The 15382-nt window shown below is 49.2% G+C and overlaps 1 protein-coding gene across 2 annotated transcripts in view; it reads left to right on the forward strand.

Moving 5' to 3' along the window:
* Positions 1 to 15382, forward strand: part of si:ch211-236l14.4 (SITS-binding protein) — a 274084-nt gene that overhangs the window by 209798 nt on the left and 48904 nt on the right. The gene's annotated exons all lie outside the window — the stretch shown is intronic.

The following is a 15382-nucleotide window of genomic DNA, read 5'->3' on the forward strand; positions in this document are numbered from 1 at the left end:
GGTTGGTGGGGGTGGGGGGGGGGGGGGGTGCACAGGGACGGGGAATGGGAAAGCACAGGGAGAGATAGGGTGCAACACAGATGGGGGGATGCGGGGGGAAGGGTCACAAAAGGAACAGAGTAGAAAAAATTAGCTGATAATCATACAGGCCTTGGGCGGGGAGAAACGGTCTTGGGCGGGGAGAAACTGGCAGGGGGATGGAAACCAGATTAGGAAGTTAGAGGTCAGTAAAGAAGCAGCAACTAAAGCCAGTAAGGTGCGAGACAATAAACTCAATGTGACTAAGGGGAAGAGTAGGCAGGGAAGAGATGATGAACGCAAAGGTGGTCTGAGGTGCATTTGTTTTAATGCGAGAAGTGTAGCAGGTAGGGCAGATGAACTTAGGGCTTGGATCAGTACCTGGGACTATGATGCTATTGGTATTACTGAGACTTGGTTGAGGGAAGGGCAGGACTGGCAACTGAATATCCCAGGGTATAGATGCTTCAGGAGGGATAGAGAGGGAGGTAGAAGGGGTGGAGGAGTTGCATTACTCGTCAGAGATGATATCACAGCTGTGATTAAGGAGGGCACGATGGAGGATTCGAGCACTGAGGCAATATGGGTGGAGCTGAGAAATAGGAAGGGTGCAGTAACATTGTTGGGACTTTACTACAGGCCTTCCAAAAGCGAGCATGAAGTAGAGGTACAAATATGCAGACAGATTATAGAAAAATGTAGGAGCAAAAGGGTGGTTGTGATGGGAGATTTTAACTTCCCCAACATTGAATGGGATTCGTGTAGTGTTGGAGGCGTAGATGGAGCAGAGTTTGTAAGGAGCATCCAGGAGAGTTTTTTTAGAGCAGTATGTAAATAGTCCAACTCGGGAAGGGGCCATACTGGACCTGGTATTGGGGAATGATCCCGGCCAGGTGGTTGATGTTTCAGTCGGTGATTACTTTGGGAATAGCGATCACAATTCCGTAAGTTTTAGAATACTCATGGACAAGGACAGGAGGGGTCCGAAAGGAATAGTGCTAAATTGGGGAAAGACAGACTATAACAAAATGCGGCAGGAGCTAGGGAATGTGGATTGGGAGCAGCTGTTTAAGGGTAAATCCACATTTGAAATGTGGAAGTCTTTTAAGGAAAGGTTGATTAGAGTGCAGGACAGACATGTTCCTGTGAAAATGAAAGATAGAAATGGCAAGATTAGGGAACCATGGATGACGGGTGAAAATGTGAGACTAGCTAAGATGAAAAAGGAAGCATACATAGGATCGAGGCAACTCAAAATTGATGAAGCTTTGGAGGAATATCGGGAAAGTAGGACGAATCTCAAACGCGCAATAAAGAGGGCTAAAAGGGGTTATGAAATATCTTTGGCTAACAGGGTTAAGGAAAATCCCAAAGCATTTTATTCGTATGTAAGGAGCAAGAGGGTAACTAGAGAAAGGATTGGCCCACTTAAAGACAAAAGAGGAAATTTATGCGTGGACTCAGAGGAAATGGGTGAGATTCTTAATGAGTACTTTGCATCGGTATTCACAAAGGAGAGGGACAAGACGGATGTTGAGGCTAGGGATGGATGTTTAAATACTCTCGGTCAAGTTGTCATACGGAAGGGGGACGTTTTGGGTATTCTAAAAGACATTAAGGTGGACAAGTCCCCAGGACCGGATGGGATCTATCTCAGGTTCCTGAGGGAAGCAAGGGTCGAAATAGCTGGGGCCTTAACAGATATCTTTGCAGCATCCTTGAGCACGGGTGAGGTCCCGGAGGACTGGAGAATTGCTAATGTTGTCCCTTTGTTTAAGAAAGGTAGCAGGGATAATCCAGGGAATTATAGACCTGTGAGCTTGACGTCAGTGGTAGGCAAACTGTTGGAGAAGATACTGAGGGATAGGATCTATTCACATCTGGAAGAAAATAGACTTATCAGTGATAGGCAGCATGGTTTTGTGCAGGGAAGGTCATGTCTTACAAACCTAATAGAATTCTTTGAGGAAGTGACAAAGTTAATTGATGAGGGAAGGGCTGTAGATGTCGTATACATGGACTTTAGTAAGGCGTTTGATAAGGTTTCCCATGGCAGGTTGATGGAAAAAGTGAAGTCGTATGGGGTTCAGGGTGTACTAGCTAGATGGATAAAGAACTGGCTGGGCAACAGGAGACAGAGAGTAGTGGTGGAAGGGAGTGTCTCAAAATGGAGAAGGGTGACTAGTGGTGTTCCACAGGGATCCGTGCTCGGACCACTGTTGTTTGTGATCTACATAGATGACCTGGAGGAAGGTATAGGTGGTCTGATTAGCAAGTTTGCTGATGCTACTAAGATTGGTGGCGTTGCAGATAGCGAGGAGGACTGTCAGAGAATACAACAAAATATAGATAGATTGGAGAGTTGGGCAGAGAAATGGCAGATGGAGTTCAATCCAGGCAAATGCGAGGTGATGCATTTTGGAAGATCAAATTCAAGAGCAGACTATCTGGTCAATGGAAGGGTCTTGGGGAAAATTGATGTGCAGAGAGATCTGGGAGTTCAGGTCCATTGTACCCTGAAGGTGGCAACGCAGGTTGATAGAGTGGTCAAGAAGGCATACAGCATGCTTGCCTTCATCGGACGGGGTATTGAGTACAAGAGTTGGCAGGTCATGTTACAGTTGTATAGGACTTTGGTTCGGCCACATTTGGAATACTGCGTGCAGTTCTGGTCGCCACATTACCAGAAGGATGTGAATGCCTTGGAGAGGGTGCAGAGGAGGTTCACCAGGATGTTGCCTGGTATGGAAGGTGCTAGCTATGAAGAAAGATTGAGTAGATTAGGATTTTTTTTGTTGGAAAGACGGAGGTTGAGGGGGGACCTGATTGAGGTCTACAAAATTATGAGAGGTATGGACAGGGTGGATAGCAACAAGCTTTTCCCAAGAGTGGGTGTGTCAGTTACAAGGGTCACGATTTCAAAGTGAGAGGGGGAAAGTTTAAGGGAGATGTGCGTGGAAAGTTTTTTTACGCAGAGGGTGGTGGGTGCCTGGAATGCTTTACCAGCGGAGATGGTAGAGACGGACACGATAGCATCATTTAGGAAGCATCTAGACAGGTATATGAATGGGCAGGAACAGAGGGAAGTAGACCTTGGAAAATAGGAGACAGATTTAGATAAAGGATCTGGATCGGCGCAGGCTGGGAGGGCCGAAGGGCCTGTTCCTGTGCTGTAATTTTTTTGTTCTTTGTTCTTGTTCTTTGAAACAAGATAGCACAGCAACCAGCCACTTTGGAGCATCCCTAAAGAAAGGGCAAGGGTGCGCCCACGTGGCGTACACAGTGGGGGGCCATGTTGAGTGGCCGCTGGACAAAGGGAAACTTCGGAGCGCAGGGGCCTGACCTCATGGGGAGAGCGGCGACCTTGGCCATTTTGGGCGGCCCCCTAACAAAGGGAAACCGCAGAGTGATGGGGCATTTCCACCAGGTAAGTATGGCTGATCCCGCAGGAGCGGAGGGACAAAAAAACCCCATCAGGATTATCACCTGGAATGTCAGGGGACTTAATGGCCCAGTGAAAAGATCCAGAGTCTTCATCCATCTGAGAAGCCTGAAAACCGACAAAGTCTTCCTGCAGAAAACACACCTGAGGGAGAAGGACCAACTGCGGGAAAGAAAGGGCTGGGTGGGACTGATGTACCATTAATGTTACGGGAGGAGGGCGAAGAGAGTACCCATATTGATCAGTAGGAGGATGAGGTTCACGGTGACAAGGACAGTTACGTACCAAGGGGGACGGTATGTCATGGCAAGCTGTGTCCTAGACGGTGTAGTGATCTGTATATCTGCTGGTATGTAAAGAATTAACAACTGTATCATAGTGCTAGATAACCACTAGATGGCAGCACCAGATCCATGTACACAAACTGAACTCAGAGGATCTTCCTGCCTCTTCGTATCAGGAATAACTAGATAACAGAGTGGTAGAGAGATATATCTTAGTTGGCACTTGTAGTTAAACATTATTAATACTTCTGATTTACTTTATCATCAGTTATAGTTGTAGAAGAGTGAACAAACTCATTATTATTTATATTCATTATTCATTAAATATTATTTGCTTAAACTGAAGACTGAAAGTTTCATTGAACTACGACCATCCGACCATTCTGGAAGTAAGCAAAAGAGTAACGACGTATTGCAATCACGTAATATAACGGACAGGGCACCAGTAGTTCTGGTAAATGTGCATGTGCCCAACTGGGAAAATGACCATGGTGGAAATCCCCGACATTGACACGCATCGACTGATCATGGGGCAACTTCGACTGTGTACAGGACCTATTGACAGACCGATTGAACCCCAGATCGGGGAAAAGGACAGGCATGGCCAGGGAGCTGGCAACATTCATGGAGCAGATGGGGGCGGTGGACCCATGGCAGTTCCTACACCCCAGTGAGAGGGAATTCTCATTCTTTCCGGCGGTTCACAAAGTACAGTCAAGAATAGACTTCTTTTCAATAGGGAAAGAAGTGCTTCCAGGAATAGTAAGAGCAGAATATTCCGTGATAGCTATCTCCGACCACGCCCGGCATTGCATGGGTGTGAGGTTGGAGACGGGCCGTGCCCACCGCCCCACGTGGCGGTTGGACATGGACCTCCCGGCCGATAAGGTCTTCTGCCAAAAAATATCAAAAACCAATAGTATGTTACAAATAACAGGAGTGGGGAAGTCTCACCTTCCGCATTCTGGGAGGTACTGAAGGTGGTGATTCGGGAAGAGATTATAACCTACAAGGGACAAAGAGATAGGGAAGAGAGGGCGGCCAGACAATAATTGATCAACTCCATTCTGGAGGTTGACAGAAAGTACTCCGAGGCCCCAACTGTAGAGCTGGCGAAGATGAAAAAGCTACAAATGGACTTTAACTTGCTATCCACCAGGAAAGCAGTGCAACAACGCTGCCAGACATAAGCACAGGGAATGGCTGGCCACCTACTGGCTCACCAGCTGGGAAAGCAGGCTTCCACGAGGGAGATAGCGCAGATTAAGGATAGCAGAGGCAGATTGGTAATCGAGCAGAAAGAGGTCAACCAAACATTTGAGACCTTCTCCCGAGGGCTGGACACCTCCAAACCCACCTGACTGGGATGTGGAGATCAAACGGTTCCTCGATGGACTGGACATGCCGGTCGTGGGGGACGATAGACGAGGGAGCTGGAAGCGCCAATTGGACTGGAAGAGATCATGGAGAGCAATCAACTCCATGCAGGCAGGGAAGGCGCCGGGACCCGACGGGTTCCCACTGGATTTATATAAGAAATTCATGCCAGCCCTGGCCCCGCACCTACAGGACATGTTCACAGACTTGCTAGCGAAGGGCATCTTGCCTCCTATGCTAACACAGGCGATATCACTGATACCCAAAAAATACAAGGACCCGGCGGAATGTGGATCATATGGACCCATTTCACTGCTGAATGCAGTCGCAAAGATACTCGCAGAGGTCCTGGCCAAGAGACTGGAGAACTGCATACCAGAGGTGGCCGCAGAAGATCAGATGGGCTTTGTAATAATAATAATAATCTTTATTGTCACAAGTAGGCTTACATTGACACTGCAATGAAGTTACTGTGAAAAGCCCCTAGTCGCCACATTCCGGAGCCTGTTCGGGTACATCGAGGGAGAATTCAGAATGTCCAATTCACCTAACAGCACGTCTTTCGGGACTTGGAGGAAACCGGAGCACCCGGAGGAAACCCACGCACACACGGGGAGGATGTGCAGACTCCACACAGAAAGTAACCCAAGCCGGGAATCAAACCTGGGACCCTGGAGCTATGAAGCAACACTGCTAGCTACTGTGCTACCGTGCCATCCGTCAAGGGTAGGCAGCTAACTGCAAACATCAGGTGCCTGCAGAATGCAATAATGACCCCTTCCGGGGAGAGAACACCAGAGTCGATCGTCTCACTGGATGCAGAAAAGGCCTTCAACCGAGTCGAATGGAACTACCTCATCGAGGTGCTGGAGCGGTTCGGGCTAAGGACAGGATTCACCTCATGGATGAAACTCCTGTACAACGCCCTCAAGGCGAGAGTTCGGACCAACACCACCAGCTCTGAATACTTCCAATTGCACAGAGGCACAAGACAGGGACGCCCACTGTCCCTGGCGTCCCACCTCTGTAGGTCCTTTTTGACTTCCTCCATCGGGCTGGTCAGGTCTGTGTCCAGTCTCTGTCTTTTTGGATACTCGGGTATCGGAATCTGTTTTGGGCTATTTTGAATGGGAATCCATTCAGCTCTGTCCCTCCCCTGCTTGGGTTCACTGGGAATGCCTCGCTTTTGTCCAGGTTGAGTTTGTAACCCAAGAAGGTTCCGAACTCTTTTCGGATCTGCATGATTGCTATCAGTCCTTCCTGTAGCTTTGAGACGTACAGGAGCATGTCATCCGCATAGAGCAAAACGCTGAGCTCTCTGTCTCCTCTTTGGATGCCTTTCCAGCTTTTCGCATCCCATAGGGCTATCGCCAGGTGCTTGGTTGCTGATGCAAACAGGAAGGGGGGGCAGTGGGCATCCTTGCCATGTACCTCTTTGTAGCTGGAAGTATTAGAGCTGGTGGTGTTAGTTTGAACGCTCGCCTTGGGAGCCTTGTACAGGAGTCTCACCCAGGCGGTGAATCCTGCTCCTAGCCCAAACCATTCCAGTACCTCAAGGAGGTACTTCCATTCGACTTGACAAAGGTCGTTTCTGCGTCCTCACCTTTGACGATCACCTTTGGGAGGCGTATGCATCATTATTACGTTCATCAGCCATCTAATGGTCACAATGAGTTGCCTACCCTTGACAAAGCCCATCTGGTCTTCAGCGACCACCTCCGGTACGGCCTTCTCCAGCCTTTTGTCCAGGAGGTCACTGGGTGGGTCCCGGCTGGGTCACTGTCTGTGCGGAGTCTGCACGTCCTCCCCGTGTGTGCGTGGGTTTCCTCCGGGTGCTCCGGTTTCCTCCCACAGTCCAAAGATGTGCGGGTTAGGTGGATTGGCCATGCTAAATTGCCCGTAGTGTCCTAAAAAGTAAGGTTAAGGGGGGGTTGTTTGGGTTAGTGGTATAGGGTGGATACATGGGTTTGAGTAGGGTGATCATTGCTCGGCACAACATCGAGGGCCGAAGGGCCTGTTCTGTGCTGTACTGTTCTATGTTCTGTGTTCTGTGAGCTTTGCGAGTATTTTTGCATTCACATTCAGCAGTGAAATTGGTCTGTATCATCCACATTCCGTTGGTTCTTTGTCTTTTTTGGGTATCAGTGAGATTGTGGCCTGTGCTAGTGCCCCTTGCCAGCGAGTCTGTGAACATGTCCCTTAGATGTGGGACCAGGGCCGGTGCAAATTTTTTGTCGAAGTCCGCCCGGAACCCATCAGATCCCGGCGCCTTCCCCACCTGCATGGAACTGATGCTCTCCATGATTTCTCCCAGATCTATTGGTGCTTCCAGCTCCCCCCATCTGTCCATCCCACAACCGGCATTTCCAGTCCGTCGAGGAATTGTTTCATCCCCGCGACCCCTTCGGGGGGTTTGGAGATGTACAGTCCTCGGTAGAAGGTCTCAAATGCTTGATTGACCTTCTTTGGTTCTGTTACCAGTCTGCCTCTGCCATCCTTGACCTGCACTATTTCCCTCGTGGCTGCCTACTTTCTCAGCTGGTGAGCCAGTAGGTGGCCAGCCATTCCTCCATGTTCGTGAAAGGTCCCCCGTGTCTGGCGGAGTTGGTACACTGCTTTCCGAGTGGATAGCAGGTTAAAGTCTATTTGCAGCTTTTTCCTCTCCGATAGCAGCTCTATGGTTGAGGCCTCGGAGTACTTTCTGTCGACCTCCAAGGTGGAGTCGATCAGCTGTTGCCTGGCCTCCCTCTCTTCCCTGCATGCCTTGTAGGATATTATTTCCCCTTGGATCACAGCGTTCAGTGCCTCCCAGAACGTGGAAGGTGAGACTTCCCCGTTCCGATTGTTAGTCACGTTATCATCTATGGCCTGCTATTTGTTTTGGGCAGAAGGCCTTGTCGGTCAGGAGGTCCGTGTCCAGCCTTCATGCGGGGCGCTGGGCACAACCCGTCTCCAACCTCTCATCCACGTAGTGCGGAGCATGGTCAGAGATGACTATTGTGGAGTACTCCGCTCCTGTAATTCCTGGAAGCACCGATTTCCCCACTGCAAAGAAGTCGATATGGGTTGAGCACTTGTGAAAAAAACAAGGACACTTTTTCTCCCGGGTGCAGGAACTTTCACAGGTCCACCGCCCTCATCTGCTCCATAAATGCTCTGAGTTCCTTAGCCATGCCTGACTTTTACCCCGTTCCGGGGTTTGATCGGTCGGTCAGCGGGTCCTGTGCGCAGTTAAAGCATGAATGGTATGTCAGTCCCACCAAGCCTTTCCTCACCAGTAATTTGTCCTTCTCCCTCAGGTGTGTTACCTGCAGGTAGACTATGGTCCGCCTTCAGTCTTCTCGGGTGGGTGGAGACTCTGGGGGCGCGATTCTCCGCCCCCCCATGACGGGTCGGAGAATAGCGGGAGGGCCTTCCCAACATTTTTCCCGACCTCCCGCTATTCTCTCCCCCCCCCCCCCCCTCCCCCCCCCCCCCCCCCCACGGCCGCCCCACGACAAGAATCGCTGCTCGCCGTTTTTTACGACGAGCAGCGATTCTCCCCTAGCCGATGGGCCGAGTTCCCAGGCCTTTACAGCCGTTTTCAAGAACTCCAACATACCTGCTCTCACCGTTCGTGAAAACGGCCGCAAAGTGCCATTCTGGAGAACCATGCCACCGATTGGCACGGCCGCACCACGGCCGTGACAAGGGTGGCATGGGCCCGCGATCGGTGCCCACCGATCGCGGGCAGCGGGTCCGAACCCCGCGCACTCTTTGTTCCTCTTTGGCTCAGTCTGCGGGGCGGCTGAGGGGCATAACGGCCCGCGCATGCGCGGGTTTCACGCATATGTGTGATGACGTCATCTGCGCATGCGCGGATTGGAGCCGTCCAATCCGCGCATGCGCGGCTGACGTCATCGTTTGCGTCAGCCGCCGTTACCCTTGGCGCGCGGGCTTAGCGAAGTTCGCTAAGCCTGTGATGCCGAGGTTCACGGGGCCCCGCTGCTAGCCCCGACCGGGGAGCAGAATCGGGTCCTGGGAGGGGGCGCGGAGGCTGCCGTGAAACACAGCCAGTTTCACGGCAGCCTTCACGACTTTCCGCACTTGCGGAGAATTGCGCCCTGGATCTTTCACTGGGCCGTTAAATTCCCTTACGTTCCAGGTGACTATCCTGGTGGGGGGTTTCTGACCCCCCGGTACTGTGCGATCAACCATACTTACCTGATGGAAATGCCCCTGCACTCCAGGGTTCCCCTTTGTTAGGGGGCCGTCCAAAATGGTCGCGATCGCCGCTCTCCCTATGAGGTCGGGCTCCTGCGCTCCAAGGTTTCCCTTTGTCCAGGGGCCACCCAACATGGACGCCAACTGTGTATACGCCACATGGGTGCCCCCTTCACTCTGGGGTCTCCCTTTCTTTAGGGACCCTCCAAAGTGGCTATTACTTTATTATCCATAACTCTCTCTCTCTATGTCCCTGAATATATCTCTCTCTGTTACCCTGAGTATCTCTCTCACACTCTATTCCCCTGAACAGCTCTCTGTCACTCTAGCCAATTTAACATGGCCAATGCATCTAACTTGCACATCTTTGTACTGTGGGAAGTCATCGGAGCACCCGGAGGAAACCCAGGCAGACACGGGGAGAAAGTGTTAATTCCACACAGAACTCCACATCTCTCTCTCTCTCACCCTGAGTATCTTCCTCTTTCTCTATGACTCTGAGTATCTCTGTCTATGACACTGAGTACCTCTCTCTCCCTCCATCTCTCCCTCCACTTCTCATTTCATCTCCCTCTCTATCTCTTCCTCTCTCCCTCTTTTTCTCTCTCTCCCTCCCTCTCTCTCCTGTGTTGTTCCTCGTGTCTTAATAAAGCTCGCAGTCTCAAGTGTGGAGAAGATGCTTTATTGTGAGTTCGTTCAGTTTCCAGAGCTCGACCTAGAACTACCTTCCAGTGCTAACTACCAGCTTTGCTTGCTGTGTGTCCTGCTTACCAGCCCGCCTGCTGTGAAGAGTGTGTCCTCACTTCCTGTCCTGATCTATTTATATGGCTCTCCCGTGCTCCCTCTAGTGGTCGCTCAGTTGTGTTGCATCTGGTTAACTTGTGATCACCACATCCCCCTTTTTCTCTTAACATATTTTCTGAACATCGTTAAAGAAAATTGTACATCCTGTCCCAGTGTATTTATAGCTCTCCCGCTCGTGTTTGCTCTGTTGTTTTTGTATCTGGTCAATCTACGATCACCACATCCCCCTCTTTCTCATTACATAGTTTCTGTACATCATTAAGGAAAATTATACAAAACAGTAACTTATGATATGCGTATCTATACAAGTGATGATGCTATTGCCTTAGTTAACAAAGCCAATGTATTTATATGTCCAAACTTAATAAACACATTTATGAGTCCAAACTTGATGAATTTGTTCAGAGCTTTTTTTTTTTTTTCTTTTTGTTGTTGATGACGTGGTGATATTGATATTGCAAGTCCGCTGTGAATGTTGTTGGTGTTCCTTGTTATCTTAAGTACCCAATGCGTCATCCCGAGGTGTTTGCATGGTCGAACCACTGATATTGACTGACATGGACTTTTTTTTGTGCTTGTGGTGTTGATTTATTGTCTCATCCGCCTTGGATGCTGGTGTGCTTGCTTGTTCTGGAGCAGACGTGAGTTTGTGCGATTCATTGTCATCCCATGACATGTTTGTAGTCTTGTTATCGTTTTGCAGTGTGCTGTGGCATCGTCCATCATGTGCCAAGTAGTGCCATTGTGTACAAGTCGTTGTTTCATTGCTGTTGTTTCTGTCGTTCCTGTTTTTGTTGTTTCCGTTGCCATACTTGTCGCTGTTTTTGTCGTTTCCGTCTTTGTTGTTGTCGCTATCTTTGCTCCTGACTTTGTTGTGTTTGTTGCCATTCTTGTTGTTTCTGCCTCTGTCGTTGTCGCTATCTTTGTGCCTGACGTTGTTGTTTGTCTTGTTGCGCTTCATGTTGCTTTTATTCTTGCTGTTGTCGTTCTCGTTTCTGCTGTGCTTCTTGCTATTGTTGTTTGTCTTGTCGCGCTTCATGTTGCTTTTCTTCTTGCTGTTGTCGTTCTCGTTTCTGCTGTGCTTCTTGCTATTGTTGTTGGTCTTGTCGCGCTTCATGTTGTTTTTGTTCTTGCTGTGTTTCTTTTGACTTTTGTTTTTCTTGTTATACTCTATGAGTGTCCCGAGTGGATAATTTGAGTAATTGAGCATTCCGTCTCGCGAGTGGTGCGAATGATCTGATGTTGCATCGGTGCAGGTGACATCAATCAGTTGTGGAGAATTGGATTCCGCATCTTTGCTTTCTTGGTGCTCGTCTTCCGGAGTCAAAGTCTTCTTGATTACATTTGACGCGGTGTCTGTGGACTCTCGGCGCTCCTCTTCTGGAGTCCAAATCTGCATGATATCAGTTGACGTGGTGTCTCCGGACTCTTGGTGCTCCGCTTCTGGAGTTAAAATCTTCATGATTTCTGTTGATGTTATCTCACTGGACTCCAGGTGCTCCTCTTCTGGAGTCAAAATCTGCATGGTTTCTTTTTGTTTGATGTCTCTGGACTCCAGGTGCTCCTCTTCTGGAGTCAGAATCTGCATGGTTTCTTTCGGCATTGTCTCTGTGGACTCCAGGTGCTCCTCTTCTGGAGTCAAAATCTGCATGTTTTCTTTTGGCGTTGTCTCTCTGGGCTCCAGGTGCTCCTCTTCTGGAGTCAAAATCTGCATGTTTTCTTTCGGCATCGTCTCTCTGGACTGTTGGGTGGCCCGACTCTGTGCTTCTGTACAGACAAGCTGAGAACTGTCAGTCTCACTGTGATCCTGTACGTCGAGTGCGAGCACCTTGTCACTGTTTTCGCTCTGTGCTTCGGTACAGACAAGCTGAGAACTGTCAGTCTCACTGTGATCCTGTACGTCGAGTGCGAGCACCTTGTCACTGTTTTCGCTCTGTGCTTCGGTACAGACAAGCTGAGAACTGTCAGTCTCACTGTGATCCTGTACGTTGAGTGTGATCACCTTGTCACTGTCTTCGCATGCAGTGGGCAGAGGTGCATTGTCTTCTTCTTGTTCCTGTGAGCGTGTTGGACTTTCATAGTCCGCTCTTTCTTCTTGTTCCTGTGAGCGTGTTGGACTTTCATAGTCTGCTCTTTCTTTTTGTTCCTGTGAGCGTGTTGGACTTTCATAGTCTGCTTTTTCTTCTTGTTCCTGTGAGCGTGTTGGACTTTCATAGTCCGCTCTTTCTTCTTGTTCCTGTGAGCTTGGTAGACTTTCATAGTCTGCTTGCGGTTGCTCAGGTACAGTGGGTTTACCTTCATGGTCTTGTTCATGCTTGGTGTCCGCCCGGGAGTGTTTGCTTGCATCCCTGTTGGCGTCTTTCATCACTCGCACTGTGGAGCCTGTCATCGCTCGCTCCGTGGAGTCTTCCTGTGCTCTCTGTGTGGCGTCGTCTTCGTCTTGGGTATTGCTGTCATCCAATGTATCGACGAGCTGCCATGGCACCATGGTGTTGGATTCATCCACCATGAGTAGAGTCGTGTTGAGCTTTGCAACGGTGTCGCTGATGCTGTGATCAGCATGTCCAAATAACTCCTCCATGTCTGAGTAGTATTCTTTGAAACCCATTTCATCTTCGTTGGCTTCTTCTACCACGAGTTGATTCGTGTTGAACTTTGCGACCGTGTCGCTGATGCTGTGATAAGCATATCCGACTGACTCAGCTGTGTCTGAGTAGTATTCTCCGAAAACCAAATCATCCTGGTTGGATTCTTCTACCACGAGTTGATTCGTGTTGAACTTTGCGACCGTGTCGCTGATGCTGTGATAAGCATATCCGACTGACTCAGCCATGTCTGAGTAGTATTCTTTGAAAACCAAATCATCTTGGTTGGATTCATCTACCACGAGTTGGTTCGTGTTGTACTTTGCGACCGTGTCGCTGATGCTGTGATAAGCATATCCGACTGACCCAGTCAGGTCTGAGAGGTAATCGTCGAAAAACAAATCATCTTTTGTTGTTTCGGAATTCTTTTTGTTCGCTTCACTGTGTGTGGTGAAGGCAGCTTTTTTCAAGGTTTTGTGCAAGTTGTTTTTCACTGTTGGTTTAAGTTCAGGCGTTTTTCTGTGTTCTGAGGCAAGAAAATTTGGTTTTACCACTTTAAGTGTCTTGTTTTCAATTTTCGGGCATTTCCCTTTTAAGTGGGCATGGTCAGGATTCTCAGACGTCATGACGTCACGCGTAGGAACGACTTGCACATCCGCAAATCGGCTTTCTTTCCTTGTGCGGTTCGGTGTCCATTGCGCATGCGCGGCTTGCGCATGCGCATGACGGTCCGCGACGAAGACTTTTTTTGACTGCGCATGCGCGGCTTGCGCATGCGCATAACGATCGGCGCCGCGATCTTTTGTAAACTGCGCATGCGCAACTTCCGGTTCCGGCGCATGCGCGACTTCCGCTTCCGGCGCATGCGCAGACGCGATTTGTAGTTCTTTGCTTACCAGAGACTGCAAAATGTGCTCCGACGCCATTTTATCGCGGATTTCAGCGTTTTTTCTTTCTAAAAGTTATAGGTTACCTTTTCTTTCCGATCTGGACTGGATTTCAGCGTTTTGGCTTTGTGAAAAATTCATGTTATTTCTTCTTTTTGATCTGTACTGTGCATTCGCGATTTCCTGATCTTTTTGTGATTTTTTAAGTCTTGCATCACTCAGTCTCTGTGCAGGTTGGACTGTGAGCATGCCTTGCTGTTCAAATTTCTCACAGTACTCTTCAAATTTGTTTAGTAACGTTTGTAAGCTGTTCCTGTCTTCACCTTTTGAGTGTTTAAATCCATTATACACTTTCCTATTGACAGGCCCTTCGATGAGAATTGCTATTTTAATTTTGTCTGAGGCTTCTGCAACATCATTAGCTATGAGATAAAAATCGAACATTTGTTTAAACCTTTTCCAGACATTTCTTACATTACCAGTCGTGTCCAGCTGAGGTGGGTATCCATGCCACATCCTCGAATTAGCGATGTCTTCCCCAGTCAAATGTCCAGTAGGAGATTTCCATGCCATTTTGTGCTTTCTGTATCTGCAGCTGAGTTGTCCTGTAGTAAGCGTCCTGAAATCACTGCTGGTACCATGTGTTGTTCCTCGTGTCTTAATAAAGCTCGCAGTCTCAAGTGTGGAGAAGATGCTTTATTGTGAGTTCGTTCAGTTTCCAGAGCTCGACCTAGAACTACCTTCCAGTGCTAACTACCAGCTTTGCTTGCTGTGTGTCCTGCTTACCAGCCCGCCTGCTGTGAAGAGTGTGTCCTCACTTCCTGTCCTGATCTATTTATATGGCTCTCCCGTGCTCCCTCTAGTGGTCGCTCAGTTGTGTTGCATCTGGTTAACTTGTGATCACCACATCCCCCTTTTTCTCTTAACATATTTTCTGAACATCGTTAAAGAAAATTGTACATCCTGTCCCAGTGTATTTATAGCTCTCCCGCTCGTGTTTGCTCTGTTGTTTTTGTATCTGGTCAATCTACGATCACCACATCTCCCACCGTCTCACTCTCCCTCTTTCTCGATTCCACCCCTCTATCTCTCCCCCCCTCTCTATTCCTTCCTCCCTCCCTTTCTCTCCCTCTCTCAATCCCATCATCCCTGTCTCACCCTCCCTCTATTTCCTACCCCTCTCCCTCCCTCTCTACCCCACCTTCTCTTTCCCACCCCAATCTCTTCCTCCCTCCTCTCTCTGTCTTACTCTCTCTCTTTTTCTCTTGCTCTATTACTCGTTCTCTCTATCTCTCCCTCACTCTCCCTCCCGCCCTCTCTCCCACCCCCTCTCTTTCCCGTTCTCTTTCTCCCTCCCTCTCTATCTTTCCCTCTCACTCTATCTCTCTGTCTCTCCTTTTCCTTCCCTCTCCCTCTCCCTATCCCTTCTACCCTCTCTCCCCTCTCTCTCTATCCCTCCCACCCCCTCTCTCCTTCCCTCCCTCTCCTATCCTCCCGCTCTCCATCTCTTCCTCCCTCTCCCTCTCTCCCCCTCTCTCTTGCCCTCCCTTTCGCTCTATCCTTCCTTCCCACTCTCTCTATCACTCTCTCCCTCCCTTTCCCTCCCACTCCCTCTATCTCACCCTCCCTTCCTCCCCTCTCTTGCCTTCTTTCCCCCCTCTCTCTCCACTCTTTCTTTTTCTCTTGCACTATAACACTGTCTCTACCTCTCCCTCCTCTGTCTCCCTCCCTAGCTCGCCCTCCCTCCCTTCCCCATCTCTCTCCCTCTCTCTATCTCTCCCT

This window comes from Scyliorhinus canicula, chromosome 9, assembly GCF_902713615.1.
Source record: "Scyliorhinus canicula chromosome 9, sScyCan1.1, whole genome shotgun sequence".
Classification (NCBI taxonomy): domain Eukaryota; kingdom Metazoa; phylum Chordata; class Chondrichthyes; order Carcharhiniformes; family Scyliorhinidae; genus Scyliorhinus; species Scyliorhinus canicula.